We start from the raw sequence: 12,219 nt of genomic DNA, 5'->3' as shown, positions 1-12,219 counted from the left end.
CACAAGCAAACGCTCACATGCACACACACACAGTCACTCATACTGTGTTGTTTTAGAAATTTAAACTAACCCTATACTTATATGATATTGAAGTAATGCGCACAATATTGTAAGTACTAGAAGAAAACACAGGCAGACACTGGAAGAATGAACAACACATAACATACTGTAGTCATACTGTAGTCGGTGCTTGAGTTAGGAATTGAACCTAGGCACCTAGAGGGATAAAGCAACATTGATAACTATGATAAAATTGTGCCACACTCTTTGATGTTATCAGGAAAGAGAATCAAACCCAGTTTATAAGAAAATTGATATACTGAAGAGTCATTTTACTTCTAAAGTCCATTTTCTTCTTACTAATGTTAGCAAGAGTTTAAAGAGTGTAAAGATTTTTAGTAATAATAAATTGCATGCAACTGTCTCACACAATAGCACTGGGCAAATAGAGGTAAAATTGCAAAAATTTTAAACTGGAAAGGCTGCCATCTTGTGGCTAATCAATAGCATTTAATACAGTTAATTTATTACAGCATAACTTAGTAAGAATGGACAATCCAAACTTCTAGGAACATTTTACAAGTGGTATTCATAACAAAATGCCCTATTCTTTCATAATTTGTAAAACTGCATGTTTAACATTGTTACATTTTTTTAACTATTCAACTTTTACAATTTACATACACCCACAAAAAGATAAAACTATTAAATTGATTTATGGTGAACATGATAAAACTTAATATAAATTTAATAACCAATGAATTAATGAATATCACAGGAAATGATTATGGCAACATTAAGTATTGTTATTATTTTAGTAGAATGACATGAAAGTCTGAAGCCTGATTCTGTGAAGGAAAAGAAATGTAAAAATATAATTTTCAGTATAAATTATGGTAGAAATTCTCTCAGTTAATGATGCAAAACAACAGAAATTAGGAGAAGTCGCTCATTTAACTTTACATACTAAGGGACACAGTACACTTAATTAATGTACATAGTATACATGACCCAGTGCATAGCCTGGTCAAATCAAGAGGTTAAGTTCTTGATTGGTCCAATTTTACATACATAAATGGACCAAAAGTGACATACAACATGAAACATGCAAATAAGTGCATAAGTCAAAGCATGACTTAAATTAATTTACCGGATCACTGTGAACCTTAATATTAACCTAACTAGTTGTACCTTAATATGGAAATGATTCAATTCTTGTGATGATCGACATTTATTTTTCTATGAAATGAAAGTAAAAATCAATTAAACATCCTTAATGACAATAACTTTAAAAGATTTAGAAAGGTCAGCCGTAAAAATCATGACAAAACTTCTATTGAAGAAGTCTATTTAAAAAACAGAGACCCCATATAAAAATGGGAATAGCAATAATAACATTAATAATAATAATTCATTTTGTTTATATAGCATCACTCCCATGCTTGCTATGGAAGAAGATGATGATGATTTGGGATGTTTATGACGCCATCTGATGAACACCTAAACTTAACATGTTTTAATGTAATATTCTCAAACCCATTGTTTTAATACTTACATACACAAAATATAAATATACTTATAGATAAATGCACGCTACAGAGTCTAACCGCAACCAGAAACCGTAGGTTGACAGATCAATCCGCACGGCAGTAAATGCTCGAACCGTTGCTTATAATGCTGGACTCACTACTGGCGATACGAGCGCCTACAAATTGGCTTCATATGGCGTTCAACATGGGTTGAAAGTCGCCAGACACCGGTATCAGGAGCAAGTAGAGCTGCACTTTCAACAGGGCGACATACGGAGCATGTGGCATGGACAGCATACTATCAAGGACTATAAAGGAAAATCTAATGCAACGGTAAGCGCAGACTCTGCATTTACTAACGAACTCAATGCATTTTATGCCCGTTTTGAGGCTGATTACGCAGCTAGCGCTAACTACTGCCCGACTATGGAGGACGGTGACGTCATCAGCATTGCAGAGTGCGATGTGCATGCAGCACTGAAGCGAGTAAACACCAGGAAGGCGGCAGGGCCAGAAGGCATCTCTGGACACCTGCTGCGTTGCAGCGTTGACCAACTAGCTGGAGTACTCACCACCATCTTCAATGAATCTCTAGCGCAGCCTGTGGTTCCTGTGTGCTTCAAAAGATCCACAATCATTCCTGTTCAAAAGAATAATAAGCCCACGTGCCTGAATGACTACCGACCTGTTGCACTGACATCAGTAGTCATGAAGGAGTTCGACAGGCTACTGAAAGACATTATCTCATCCTCCATCCCAAGCACTGTTGACCCACTCCAGTTCACCTACCGTCCTAACAGATCAACAGGGGATGCCATTTCCCACGTACTAGACACCACCCTCAGCCACGTGGACAAGAAACAGGGGGACTATGTGAGATTGTTGCTCATTGACTCATTGTTCATTGTTCAGCATTCAATACAATAATACCCTGTAGGCTGTTTGTGAAACTGAGGGACTTAGGACTCAACAACCGCTTGTGTACGTGGGTGCTGGACTTCCTCATTGGCAGTATACAGGCAGTGAGGGTTGGTAACTGTGTTTCCAACACCATCACCATCAACACAGGAGCTCCTCAAGGGTGTGTTCTTAGCCCCCTGCTGTACTCCCTCTACATCCATGACTGCACGGCCACGCATTCCTCCAACACTATCGTGAGGTTTGTAGATGACACGGTGTTACTGGGCTTCATCGCGAACAACGATGAGACAGCCTACATAGATAAAGTTGCAAACCTGACAATGTGGTGTCAGGAAAACTGACTCCAACTCAACGTCAGCAAAACCAAGGAGCTGGTGGTGGACTTCAGCAGGAGACAGCAACGGGACTATATGCCCCTTATCATTAACAGGACTCAAGTGGAAAGCGTGAACAGTTGTAAATACCTGGGGGTTCACATCTCTGAGGACCTGAAATGGTCTGAACACATCCAAGTTCAAACCAAAAGGGCAAAGCAGAGACTCTACCATCTCAGACAGCTTAGGAAGTTTGGGGTTTCTTCAGGGATTCTAAAGACTTTCTACTCTGGCGCTGTGGAAAGTATCCTGACACAGAACATTACATCCTGGTTTGGAAACTGCGGTGTTCAGGACTGTAAAGCCCTACGGAGAGTGATCTGTGCAGCGGAACGCTGCTGCAGGTCAGCTCTACCATCTATGCAGGACATTTACACCAGAAAATGCAGGACCAGAGCTCTCAGGATTATCAAAGACTCCTCTCATCCCAGCAATAGCCTCTTTCATCTGTTAAAATCAGGCAAAAGGTTTTGTAGCATCCTGGCCAGGACAGAGAGACTCAGAAGTAGTTTCTATCCTCAAGCCATAATACTGTTAAATCAAAACATGCCATCTCATCCATGACCCTCCACATACTTAGACTGGACTACAAGTTGTACTATGCCGTCTACCCTTACCTTGTTTTAGAATTGGTCTGTCATTTAATTATGCAGCTGTCTAACTTTGGTTTTGCACAATAATCACTGCACTATTGCACCTTAACATTTAATTCTACTTTGTTCACATAATTTTACTTATTTATTATGTTCTACTATACTGTTATCTTTCAATCTATGACTTTTTGTTAATCTAACTGATATTCTTTTAACTTTGCACAGTTTTTGATAAGCGGATCAGGATGCATTTCACTGCATGTTGTCCTGTATAACTATGCATGTGACAAATAAAGAATCTTGAATCCTGTGCCCTACAGCACATGACAGTGGAATGAGTGATGTGCTGCACTCTAAGCTATACAAAAGGCCTAAATTATGTTGCAGTGCCTGATTTACAGCATGCAGTATGACACAAAGTGTTACATGCCATGTACTGTTTCTCTAGTCAGAATAAATACATGCATTAAACCCGTTAAGAAAAACCATTGTTTAGGAAGGATGGAGGAGGTGCCCAAGTATTAGTACCTTAATGCAGAAGGGTGGGGAAGGGAAATGCAGAAGGGTGGGGAAAGGAAGGTCAATCAGGCCCCTTCTTCCTCTAGGTTCTCCAAAATGGAGTACTCTCTGAGCAAGCTATGGAATGGCCCAAGACAAACCTAGGTGGACATCCTCTCACCAGAGGTTAATTCTGGCAATCCAGTGTATTTTATGCCACACATAAGGCATCGACCCTTGCACGTATGGGTGCCAGGAAATATTCTACGAAGTGAAATAAAATGCTGTTCCTGGGCATATAAACTCTTAAATCTTCAGTAGGGCCCATGTGACAAGACATATGTGCAGGAATGACTTTCCTTATGAGATAGCATGAACATCCAGTTTGCCCAAACTCCTGCCATACATGAAAGTCCAGAGGGCCAAGCTCTCCACAGGGTCATCCATTACAGGCCCTTGTGATTATTATCAAACCCTCAAGAGCATATCCCAGCAGCATCACTTGCAAGGCACAAACCAGCCTCTAGACAAAGTACATACCCATACTTGCAATATAACAATTTGGAATAAGAAATTAACCTAAAAATGAAGCTCTCTGGGAGTGGGGAAGAAAAACCACAAGCACCTGGAGCCAATCTTTAATGGTGTAATCCCCCAAGATTAGCGGAGTGTAGTCATGTGCCCTACAATACAATGGCATCATAACCAGGCTGATGCTGCAAATATATTCAGGCTCCCTGTAAGAATCCAGTGTCAATAATTGTTATATGGTATATATCAAACTTCATTTGGAAGTAAGCTTTACTGATTAATCCATTTATTTATTATCATGTTTTCCTTTCTCTGTAATTTTCCCCCCCTCGTCTGTAATTTTTCTTATCTTAGCCTTTTCAGTTCTGTGCAGATAAACTACACCACAATTGAAAGTTTTGTTGTTAGAATATGACGTTTTTTTTCTGGTTTTATGTTTTAGTAAGATGGAAATATTAAAGTGAACCAAGAGCAAAAAAAATATGCACTTCGACATAATCAAAACTGTAACAATTAGTACATAAAAATATTTCACATATTATTATCAAATGCATTGTACATCATATTACATAAGCAGTAAATAAATCTGTTTTTGGGACATGTTTGCAGTCACAATTATGTACAACGATGTCCTAAATATGATGTAGCCACTAGCATGTACTGTAATTTTTATTTCATTTTATGTTGCACCGAGCAATTTAATCTAGTGACATGCAAAAGACATTTTTACAGCTTGGGGACTCCATTAAATCAGAGGAGAAAATATTTTTTTTACAATTTAAGGAAGTGAGAATGTTTATCCGCTTTATAATTCAGCACAGTCAAAAAGACAAAGGTAAAAAGTATAACAAAAGCAGGATATCCGTTGCTTTCTCCTTCCAGAAGTTAAGCATTTTAACATAACATTTAGTATATAATGGTGACTATATGAAACATTTTAAAAATATTAGCATTTTAGATACTGCAAAATTATTTTTTATTATTGTAAATCTAATATTTTTGAAAATATGGACTTTTATATGCGAGAAATATTTTACTGAAAAGAAACCTAACAAAAAAATCAACTACTTCCAAAATCATGAAATCTTAAAAGACCTCAGACACTGCATTCCAGCTAACAGTGCAATAATTACACAGCATAAATGCTTTGAGTTTCATGTTGCCCTAACTACAAGGTTGTTTTCTACTCCCCATCTAAATCATTCTATGATTTCTACTATAAAGTCAGTCTCTATATCTTGGCCTGCTCCATGCACTGCCTTGTCAGGTCAATCTAAAACTGCTGGGACTCTGGAAATATTACTGCCTTTGTGAAACACTTCAGGTAGAGTCTGTGTTGAACTACTGAATCAATTTAATCTCAAAATGAAGAAGCTCCCACTGTTTTATTTACCTTACATATATATTATTGTACAAATAAGTAAAAAGGATGGCACATGGAAAAGCAGTCCCAAACATGGTAAGGAGCCACCCCTGGTTTAACAAGTAAAAAACATAGTTAGGTGACGCTAGTGGGAAGTCTCCCTGCACATTTTACTTCATTTTGTTAATTTTATTATCTGTGTGGTTACTGGACAAAACACATGCCAGATTCATTGGACAAAATATTTTGATTGTATGTTAATGCAGGGGTCTTTAAGCTGACAAATGAGGGACACATGGAACATTGTCTTGCTATAAGATCACTTGCAAAACGCCCAGTTCAGCATTTAGTGAAAAATGGCTTGCAACTGGTCCTTGAGCAATATACTAAAACCAAGAAACCCATCCATCCATACACCAGAAGTTATCACCAACACAACAGACAGGCATGCCATGGAGGTCAGTTAATTTACAACATGCTATTCCATTTTTAAAGCCACTTTTTATAGTAGTCAACTCTGTATAAGATTTAAAGCACTAGCAAAATGAGGATGGGGTGCCAGTCTATCACAGAGTAAACACGTACCTGCATTCTGAACTTGGCACAGTTTAGAGTCCGTAATCAGACTAAGGAAATGTCTTTCGATAGTGAGAGGAAACTTCTCCACAAAAAAGGAAGCACATACAAGCATTGGAGGAAGATACAAGATGAACACATTTGTCACCCTGCACTTCAGAAGCAAATACTACACACTGTACCATGATTAGGCCTGATTTAACCCAACAATACATTATTAATAACACTACTTAAGTTATTGAGGACTTTAACATAACCGTTTCTCAACTGATTTTGCAAGATATTCATACAAATGTTTCTTGTACTTTAAATGGATTATTTTAAAATTAATACAACATGCTTAAACCTGCTTAATCCAGTCCAGGGTCAAGAATGGCTGGAGCCTATAATGGCAGCACTGGATTAAGGGCAAGCGACAACCCTGAGCAGGGTGCCAGTCCATCACAGGGCTCACTCATGTACATACTTGCACAAGGGGTACTTAGAGTGACCAATTAAACTAACCAAAGGTCTTTGAGGATATGGAAGACAAATTTAATTAGCTAGAAGAAAACCAAGCAGAGAAGGTACAAACTTCGCACAGACAACATAAGGGAGTTGAATTCAAACCTACTACAAAGCAGCAGTGTGTAAACATGTAAAAATGTAAACATTTGTCAAATGCTAAAAAAACACTTAACAGTTGTTTCCAAAAAATAACTGCAAACATTAATAATTATTTTGATTAACCACTACTAACTTAAGCAAACCAAGACAATACACATTTCAATCACATTAACAATGTGAATATCTTTCATCCTGTTATAACATTAAGTTACCAGGTACAACTTCACATCACTTAGTGTCTACACCAACATATTTCTTATTTTGCCAGGGAAATGTTAATGATCTACTAAACTGGTTATATAAGGCACCGAAAAAGTTTTAAAAATTTAAATTGTCTACTAATTTACAAACTTAAGCACATACAACTGCTTATAACCTAACAGAAGGAAAAATTGCACATACAGTGCTGAAAAACATGATTAATTCCAGTAACTGTGAGAGCTCAGTACAGACGATTCTGAGATGTTTGTTCATTATGTTTTGACACTGGACACAATATCAGAGGAATTAGCACCCAGACAGTAAATACTTCACCCTAAAAAGGAAAACATGCACTTGAAAGAGCAAGACAGAGAGGAAAGCACTGCCTGGCTTTAGGGCTGGAAACCAGAGGTACATATTTTGTTGCGCTATCACTCACAAAGGGAGCACTGTCGCCCTGCCAAATACAAAAAAAAACACTGCAGATGAAAAGGTTTTCATGTCTGGTCCTTTAGATGTGTAAGCCAAGAAGTACTGGCTTCAACAAGATGCAAAGTTTCTTGGAATCCATGGTGGTCAACAAAAGAAGTGACTTTATAATGGGGTACATAAAGAGTTTAGCTAGGACTAAATGAATACAGGCAGATGACAAAATAACACATTGTTGACTGAAAGCAAAAGTAGCCAGAAATGCACATGAAAAATGAGAATGGAAGGGAGAAATAAAACTCAATAAAGCATGAGGGGAAGTGAGCAAGCATTCCCCTTCATCACACAGGTTATCAAACATCTGTGCACAAAGGCATTCATATCTGCACCCAAGTGGTATTTGTTCTGCATGGATTACTCTCCATTACTCTCATCACTCTCAATAAAATTGATGAAATCTTTGTGGTCACTGTAGCCTAGAAAGGGTGTGACAGAACCTTACTTCATCATCATTATGCATACTTGTATTATTTACCCCGGTATACTCCATAAGCTTTCAATAAACTATTGAAAGCTACAACCACTGAACTCGAAAATGTCTATTTCCTGCTTTTGTAAACTGCTGGCTCCGGTTTCAAATAAATTGTAATCTTTAATACAGTTATAAACATCTGAGATTTCAGAATAAGGGATGAAAAGCTTCTTCCTGAAAAAATATGTATCTATCTGTATTTACTTAAATAGGTTTTAAACTTTTTAAAATTTACATTAAATATAAAAATGTCACCCTTCCTACTTTATATTACTGTTTTACTTGGCCACAGCATTTAATAGTTTATGAGAGTGGCAGGAACACACAAAGGAAAAGTAGTAAAATGGATTTCCTTTTAACAGAGAGTGAAGACATAAAGGAAACTGTCTGTTAGCTAAAATAGTTACACATCCTTCTGTTTCTACAATAGTGAACCTAATGCTAGAGGATGTTTGGTCAACTCATATAAACCAAATCAGGATATGAAAAAAGATGAAATACAAATTAACAACAATGTATAGTAATGTGTGAAATTCAGTTTCTACAAAGAAAAGCCAGGCTTGATTTTCATATGTCCAAGTTCCATTTTTTAATATAAACATATGTAAGTAAGTTAATTGCCAACTCTTAACAGACACCCACTTAAATGAGTTTAAATGTGCCTGATCCTATCACTGCACTGGTAATAATTATGTAAAATGAAACAGATTCAAAATGTATTAATTGTCACCTAATCCATCTATTTGTTTTCTTATCTCACTTATTCCAATTGCAGGTCACCGGGAACTGCAACACATAACTAGTATATAATTAACACATAATCTTAAAATGTAGTGATTTTGTGGTAAGGATAGGTGTAATACTTTACACTTTTTAACTCAAACATAATCTCTCTATTACAATAAAACAATCTTGAGTTGAGACATGATCTTCTTGGAAGACACTTGGACGTCATGGCAAGAGACACTTTAACGCCCCGTGAGAAAAGGCAGTGAGACAAAAGGACAACTGCTGTAAAGGCTTTTAAATGATTGACGCGCAGCATGACAAGCAGAACACGCAGCTTGGTAGCAGGAGTAGCAAGCCAGCAGCTGATCCATCCGCATCTCCTTAGTGTGCGTTTAGCCACCCCTTCACAATGAGAGTGGCAGTGATGTGAAGTGGCTGACAGTGCGCCCTGGGTTGAGAGGAGGGGAGTGGGCGAGCGAAGTTAGCAGGGGGCAAAGCCCCCTAGTACATTCTAAAACGTATACAAAAAATATTGTATTTACTATAGAAATGCATTAATGTCTACCATAATTAACATTACGCTGTTTCCTTTTAGGGACGATACCTCCCTAGTTGGAATAAGTTCTTTTGTAATTGCTGCGTTTTAAGTAACCGAAAACTATATAGATATGCTATTAAAAGGCTGGAAGGCTTTTCAAGATGGATGACGATATCACCTATCCGTCCGTCAGCTTCAAAAAGTGTTTGGCTGCTGTCCAAATCTTTTTATATGGTCTTCTCCACGTGCAGACCCTTACTTAGGCAAATATAGGGTGGTCCAGATCTAATTATGCAATTTTCATTATGCTATAACTTATTAAGTTTATTACATAGAAAATCACCTGAAAAATCCAGGACCATTGAGAAATGTGTGAACCAACAACATGAAGAATTGTCTTCGCACTGAACTGGAATTGTCCCCGCATAAATCAAAGTCATCCAGATGATCTGGATCTGCATAATTAGATCTGGACACCCCTGTAGTCCATTTCCAAACAAAGAAAGACGATTTTGTGCTGACTGTTAACAGAGGACAAAATAGTATACACCTGTCTTTAGGCAGACTATACATTCCTCCAGCTGTCTTTGTCTGTCTTGTCCTATGCTTGGTCCAGCACTTCTAAATGCTGACAGCCCCTGTGTGCTAACTTTGGCATGGCCTGTACATGTGAATGGATTTATAAAATAATTTTTTGTACGGAGCACATTGGCATTAAACTGATATTCTTATTACATACGCTCAGAATATTGCATCTTGTTTCAGTTTCAGAAGAATAACTTCAAGCACACAAACAGAAGTCAGTGATTGGGTCACTCAGGTCCCTCATGGACCCCGTGATCATCAGAGGTGACTGTGTGGAGAGGGTGCAGACCTATAAATACCTGGGAGTGCAGCTGGATGATAAATTGGACTGGACTGCCAATACTGATGCTCTGTGTAAGAAAGGACAGAGCCGACTATACTTCCTTAGAAGGCTGGCGTCCTTCAACATCTGCAATAAGATGCTGCAGATGTTCCATCAGACGGTTGTGGCGAGCTCCCTCTTCTACGTGGTGGTATGCTGGGGGGGCAGCATAAAGAAGAGGGATGCCGCACGCCTGGACAAACTGGTGAGGAAGGCAGGCTCTATTGTAGACTTGGAGCTGGACAGTTTGACATCTGTGGCAGAGCGACGGGCACTGAGCAGGCTCCGGTCAATAATGGAAAATCCACTGCATCCACTGAACAGGATCATCTCAAGACAGATGAGCAGCTTCAGCGACAGACTGCTGTCACTGTCCTTCTCCACTGACAGACTGAGGAGATCATTCCTCCCCCACACTATGCGACTCTTCAATTCCACCCGGTTGGAGTGGGGAGTTAGGTAAACGTTAATATTATACAAAATTATTGTCTGTTATACCTTCATTGTTATCACCCTTTAATTTAATATTGTTCGTTATCAGTATGCTGCTGCTGGAGTATGTGAATTTCCCCTTGGGATTAATAAAGTATCTATCTATCATCAGTGAATATGATTTCTTTTACTAGTTACACCCCTCAAAACAATTTTCTAAATCTATCCCATTAGCAATAGGAAGAAGACATTACATTAATATAGCACTTTCAAGACACTCAAAGTGTTTTACATAGAGAGGTTTGAGCTACTTCAACCACCACTATTATGCACCATCCGCCTGGATCATGCGATGATAGTTATTCTTGTGCCAGTACACTCACCACAAATTAATTACTAGATAATGAAGAGGTGAGAGACACAGTTAGCTAATTAACACCCTATTCTTTACAAAAGATATTAATGAACTTTTATCATCACAGAGAGGCAATACCTGGGATTTACATCTCAATCAAAGGACAGTACCATTTTTGCAGCCTAGTGTTCTCAGCACTGAACTGGGGCATTGGGTAAGCATCCCCTTCTGTCCTCATTAGTAGCCAAATGTGAGAATGAAACCCGACTAAAAAACTGACCACCTCTGGAGATGTTTTTTTTTCTGCCAAAAAGACTACAGAGATACTGTCTCAGCCTTCGAGTTATTTTAATATCAGACCCCTGTTTTTTTCACGTCCCTAAGTGTTCCTTTTGTCTTCTGAACTTCAGACGTGGGGAAATTTATATTATCTCTTTTGCAGACAATATAAGTCACGTGTGTGCAGTGACTCATGTTTTGTTTTCAGCTATATCTCCATGTTTATTAATTTCCTGTCCAGAATTTCAAATCAAAAAACTGGTTCTGTGCCATGGTCATACGTCACTTGAAATCCAGATGACCACATGTTAACAGTGCAAATGTTTGACATACCTTAAGCTTACAACCTGCTCCTTCTCATATGTGAAGTAGATCTTGTGAATGAATCTTGGGTCAGCGGTACTTAAAAATTGAGTCTTTTTTTTTTTTAAATATATTTTGAAAATTAACAAGTAGTGAAATATCAATGTACAATTTCCAGTACAGTCATATTAGTAAGATGGATAAGAATGCCGCTTTCCACTCTAGCAACAGTGTAATTCATTCTATCATTCCATTTTCTATTCTCACTTCATCCGGAGCAGGCTCATAGGGACTTATTTATAGAAGGACAATCATAAAAGATGCTGCCTAGTCCCACTTCTGGTAAACAACAAAAGAAAACACCAAATACAGATATGGTACATGAGGCATGTTGTTTTAAACTTTGACCTTTTTAATAAAAGCCCATATTCACTAAACTTGTAACAGTAAAATAAATAAATGACATTTTTGTAGAATTTTGGGCCACTTTGAAAATTAAAAATGTGGATGAAAAGTACAGATT

At 38.0% G+C, this 12,219-nt stretch overlaps 1 protein-coding gene across 2 annotated transcripts in view; it reads right to left on the bottom strand.

Moving 5' to 3' along the window:
* Positions 1-12,219, bottom strand: part of LOC120523224 (prolylcarboxypeptidase (angiotensinase C)) — a 45,592-nt gene that overhangs the window by 32,119 nt on the left and 1,254 nt on the right. The gene's annotated exons all lie outside the window — the stretch shown is intronic.

The sequence above is a fragment of the Polypterus senegalus genome, chromosome 2, assembly GCF_016835505.1.
Source record: "Polypterus senegalus isolate Bchr_013 chromosome 2, ASM1683550v1, whole genome shotgun sequence".
NCBI lineage: Eukaryota > Metazoa > Chordata > Cladistia > Polypteriformes > Polypteridae > Polypterus > Polypterus senegalus.
This window is presented reverse-complemented; position numbering and strand designations above follow the sequence as displayed.